Consider the following 6000-nt stretch of genomic DNA (forward strand, 5'->3'; position numbering starts at 1 on the left):
CATTAGCCACAAAATCTCTTATGGTTCCAAACTATCTTATTTAAAAATTAAAATCAGTAAATGTTAAGAGAGTTACAGTTCTGTTGGCAACTGCAAAGAAAATTATTCCTTTTTCTTGACAGGTACTGACCTGTTATTTAGTTCCAGTAATCTGTTTCTGTTTCAGATTTCCAGCGCTGCATTTTTTCTTCACTCTTTTATTTCTGTTTTGTTCCATTTTTCATGTGACTCTCTGTCTCAACTTATACCACATGCATTTTTTTTTCAGTTACTTTGTCAGATGTAATGATTTTTACAAAGGTCTCACAACACTCACCACTTAAAAAAATTAAAATTATAATTGTCTCAGCTGCTACTTGGCTTGCTGTCACCAGCCAATTTAGAACTATAAAATCCCTGTAATGCAGAAGCAGGCTATTCAGTCCATCAAGCCTGCACTAACAACAATCCCATCCAGTCCTTATCCCTGTGACTTCACGTATTTTACCCTGGTAATCCCCCTTACATTAACGGGCAATTTAGCATGGCCAATCAACCTAACCCACACATCTTTGGAGTGTGGGAGAAAACCAGAGCACTCAGAGGTAACCCACGCAGACATGGGGAGAACATGCAAACTCCACACAGGTAGTGACCCGAGACTGGAATTGAACCCGGGTCTCTGGAGCTGTGAGACAGCAGTACTAACTTCAGTGTCACCATACCATCTTTGCACAGTGAGCTTTAGCAATCATACCATTTAAGAAGACACCAAATGGAAGACAAGTGCGAAACCAGAGAAAGAGGAAAAAAATACCGTCAGCTGCCCTTGAGGCAAGCTGAAGCATCTGGCTCAAAGACAGGTGGCTGAAATCCCTGGTGTCTTCTTCCTGTCCCTTGAATTGGCAATAGTGTACAAGCACATTGGATTATAAAAATGAAAAATAGAGGGAAGAAGAATAACAATGATCTATTTTTACAATAATGATGGGACTTGTTGATAATCTTACAAAGCGCATAAAATAGCAAATTATACAATGTCCACCTTTATGATAATTATTTCATGAAAAACATCTTACAGGACGCGAGGAAAAGTGTTTTTCAGGAAACTAGTGTGTTGATTTTAAGGACATAACTTGCCCTGGCTAGGTTTTGAAATAAGAGAGCCGAAAAGGGAGTAGAATGAGATCGTATTTTATGTCAGAAGCCCCTTTGAAGATGTAACTCCTGCTTATAAATATTAATAATTCCTGTGTTCAATTCTTGCAGTAAACATAGATATGATGGAATTGTTTTGTGCTACTCTGAGCAAATGTAGTAGCAAGGCCTTGGAAGTAAAAAAATTGCCAGTTAAATGTTAGGAGGGGTTATAGTTCATCATTAAGAAGCACACAGCATTCCACACAGTGCTACCATAGTTTTCACTCTGTTAATCAGTCATTAATAAGTTTGGAAAAGGAAAGATTTTGAAATATCACAGGATCAATAAAATAGAATAATGCAGAGAGATGCTTTGTCCAAGAATATGAGACCTTTGACTATTGCTGAAAATATTGTTTGAAACAGGGGGAAAAGCAGGCAGTCGATCCCCAGCATGTGTATTTATATAGTACTTTCTGATGTTGTAAAATGGCACTTCACTGGAGTGTTATCAAAAAAGGTTTGCCTGTGAGTCAGATATCTGGGCAGAGTGAGGTACAGGCGTTTGACACTGGCCTGGATGATTGGTGTACTGTGTCATACTATTACAAAAACTTACAGCACAAAAAGAAGCTATTTGGCTCATCATACCTTGGCTTGCTCTTAGAAAGAGCAGACATTACCAAACTGCAAATCTCCATCTGTTTTTCTGTCGGTAAATCTATGGGTTCCTCATTGCTAAATTCTGCCCGATTCCCTTTTAAAATAGTTTATAAAAGAAGCTTCCACCACACTTTCAGATGGAGGGTTCCAGATCCAGGTAACAAATGAATGAAAAATTTCTCCTCCAAATCTGTTCCTAATCATTTTAAATCCAGGATCTAGAGTTATTCACATTATTTATTATTTACTTCTAATCTTCTGGAGGAATGCCCTCACGCCTGCCCCCCTCACTAACTATTACCTCCATGGGAATCACCCTCTCCTGCGGTCCACCCTAAGGCTTCCATGAACTCCCAACTTGAAGCCTGACACCCCTTGCCCTTGCTGCTCCCTGAGGCCTGACAAACCCCCCCGAAGTCCCTACAACCTCCCCACAGCCCCATTCCAAGCTTGACCTAAGACTTCAATGCAACCCCAAAGCCAGATAACCCCTCCCACAGAGGCCCTCCACAAAAGTCCAACTCCCTCCCCCTAATAATCTATAACTGACCCAATCCAATGCCGAACCCCACCCCCACAAGGCACACACCCCCAGCCCCCACAGATCCAACGTGACCTCATCTACTTCGAATCCCAATCCCCACCCAATCTCCAAACCCCCTCCCAAATTCTGATCCCTCCAGAGCTCTGATTTCCCTGACCTCTGATCCCCATGACATCTGATCCCCCAACCCCAAATCCTATCTATTTAGTTTAGACATTTAACTTCTCCCTGGGCCCTAAACTTACCTAGTTTACAACACTAGTGCCACGAAAAAGGGATTGTCCGTCAATGCAGATTGCCACTGTGAAAGTCAGGCCCAATTGTTCATAGCTGAGGCTTAATCAGTGATTTATAACTATTATTTCCAATAAGATGATTTCCAGTCAGATTTTCTGGCTTTTCCTGCTGGTGGGTTCCCCAGTGATGGGACAGGCAAGCCATATAAAATATCATAGACATTTTTACGGTAACTTCATTACAGTGTTAATGAAAGCCTACTTAATAATAAATAATAATAAATAAACTTTAAAAATAATCAGCGGGGCAAGAATTTCCTGCCAGCAGCCAATGGTGACCCACCTCTGCCATCAGAAATCACACTCCATGGGGCAGGGAGCTGGAAAATCCCAGCCAGTGCTTTATTGCTTTTATAGTCTATTCATCTATTTATAAACCAAGGGGTAAATTTTCTGGTCCAGCCCGCTGCGGGAATCGTCGCAGGCAAAACGGAAACTTTGATGGTCCATTTAAAGATTGGTTAACTCTGAGCGTGGATTTCTGATCTTTGGATGGCACGACTGGAAAATCTCTCCCCAAATGACTATCTAAAAAGAAAAATCACCATTACTGGAAGTTTGTAAGTGACCTGGTGCAAATAGAACGCATCTTAGGTTCTTGAAAGAAGAAAAGTTAGAAATCACAGAGGCATATCGGTCAGAATTTTTCAATCCTCATTGTGGACTGCCAGAGTACAATCGGATTGCCAATGTTACAGCACTATTCAGGAAAGGGAATAGGGATAAAACAGGAAACTACAGGGCAGCCTAATGTCAGTGGTCAGGAAGTTATTGGAAACAATTATCAGTGCCAAAATAAATATTAATTTATATCTATGGAAATCAGTTCCGAGATGGTTGCTGATGTCCGTTGCTTGTGGGGCAGATTTGATTCTTTAGTTGATTCTTTAGTGGAATCCTATATAGGGAATCCACCTGGCACTATACCATCCGTCAGCAAGGTAAAAGCAATCTCGCTATTCAGCAACACTCCAAGGTGGCCTGCTAGATCTGAGGTAGGCTGTTAATTGGTCAGGTCAAATCTGAATTGCTATGCACAGAAAGCAAAACATGTCAGAATCTGAAATAAAAACAGCGAATGAGAGAAATACTCAGGTCAGGCAGCATCCTCGAGAGAGAAACAAGAGTTAACGGGGTCGATTCTCCCATCGCGACCTGCAATTTTCTGGCCGGTCGGATCGGGAGATGCACGCGTCAGTCATTTTGTGGGTTCCCCATGAGTGTTTATGACCTGCACGCATCTCCCAACCAGAAAAAAAAATGGTGCCACCAGGACTGCGCCAAAAACTGGCGCGCCGTTATGTGCATCACTTTCCATACCTTAGCAAACCATTATCGGGATCCACAAGGCGATCTCTGCCCACAGTACTTCTATTTTCACAGTGCTCAGTGTGGGTGGACACAGCAAGGAGTCCTGCTTACCCTTCCTCTCCAGGGCAGCGCCATAGCTCAGTGTGGGAGGCCCCATCGAGGAGTTCTACTCACCCCTCTCCTCCAGGGCACTTTGCAGTGGTGTTGTCTTACCACGGAGTGTGGTCGGGGACTCGACTGAGTGCTGCTGTTTCGGAGTGGGGGCAGAGTGCACCATGTGCTAACTGAGACCTAACCAGGTGAAGCAGCTGCTGCTCCAGGCAGTGGCGCAGAGGGGGCACACATCTGGTGCCGACTTGCAGTTTGCCCTCTGACACAGACCAGTAACACATGCCTGTAACGGAGGCTACAGTTGCACACGTAGCAGTGGCTCAAGAGTGTGCTGCACACTGACCTGCATAACCTGTGCCAATATTTGTATTGATGGGAATCTCACACAACCCTAATCGGGCCATGCATGGCACTGTGGATTGTGTGGTGTTGCCAGCACCCACAAGTGGGGGTGCTGGCCCACATGAGGGATTGGGGTGGTGCTGGGTCTATGCAGCCAGTGAGAATAATCTGTCATTCTACGCTGTTTCCAAACCCCACTGTGCAGATCGTTCTCGGTCTGATTGATTTGGAGTTGGCCATGCAGGTGGCAGCTGGGGCAGAAGAGGAGGAGGAGGAGGAGGCAGCTCAGGAGATGGCTGGCGTGGAGAGCAGTCACCACCAAACCCTGAGGAAGGAAGGCAGGTGGCTGCCACTGCGGGCCAGGAGGTGGGGGAGCAGGCTCCCGAGAGGGTGCACACAAGACGGAGGGTACTGAGGCCAAGGAGGTGCAGGCCCCACAATTCCTTCGCGGTCCTCTCTGAGCAGATGTGCCATCACCGGCTGCAGTTCTCCAACACCACCAGGCACCTCAGGGGAGAAGTGGCCACCCACTCCCTGTGGACGTGAAGGTTACGGCTGCCCTGAATTTCTATGCCTCCGGCTCATTTCAGGCACCCAGTGGAGACCTAGCTGGGATCTCCCGGGCCTCCGTGTATAGACATGAGCGGCCAGTCACAGATGCCCTGTATGCCCAGGCGGGGCAGTATATAAATTTCAATGTGGGCCGTGCACAGCAGGAGGCCTGGGCTCTCAGCTTCGTTTCCATTGCTGGGATTCCCAATGTCCAGCGAGACACATCAGTCGCAGCTGAGATGTGCAACTGACAGTTTACTGTGCTTTAATGTTGTTGATTAATAAATCCTGACCAATGCTGACCTTCACCCGTGCTCTCTTAGTGAACTACAGTTTTTTAACTTTGTGCTGTCTGCTGCTTCTTCGAGGTGCTATCCCAGAATGCATATCTGGAGGTGTCCAGCTGTGATGCATGCCCCATTGCTTATGATGCCCTTGGCAGACATCCCCTGGGTGGCTGGGACCTGGGTGACTTGCAGATGGCACTGTTTCAGTGCCACCTTGTTCATCTTGCTGGCCCTGAGATGCCCCGGTGTGAGGAAGGGGGGAAATCGGAATGTCTCGGAACATCCAGGATCTCCTGGGTGGAAGGCCCCGGCATTGGCTCAAGCCCTTCCTCCTCCCTTGGGGTGCCCAGCGGCTCTGGGGACAATACATGGGACACCAGGGTAACTGGACTGAGCTCCAGAAGCTCTGGTGTCACCTGGCTCTGCCAATCCTAGAGGTCTACATGTGTCAGCCCCTTGATCCGTGATCCCTCAGCCCTGGGCCTCTGAGACTGAGTCAAGATCCGGAGCCCCTCCACTACAATATTCTGTGAGCGAGCCAGGCTCTGGGGCCCTTCAGCAGTAGCCCGCTGAGCCTGGGCTATGTTGTCAAGGCTCACAGCCACAGCCTGCTGTGTCTCTAGAATGCCAGCGAGAGTCCCAGCCATGGCCAACCACGTCTCCCACATGTCACCGACACCAATGGCCATCAAACGCTGTGCCTCCTGGATGCCGGAAACACACTCACCATGGCCCGTTATGTCTCCAGGATGGCCTAGACACTGTTATCCATGAG

Source organism: Carcharhinus amblyrhynchos, chromosome 6, assembly GCF_965287045.1.
Source record: "Carcharhinus amblyrhynchos chromosome 6, sCarAmb.v2.hapA, whole genome shotgun sequence".
NCBI classification, from domain to species: Eukaryota; Metazoa; Chordata; class Chondrichthyes; order Carcharhiniformes; family Carcharhinidae; genus Carcharhinus; species Carcharhinus amblyrhynchos.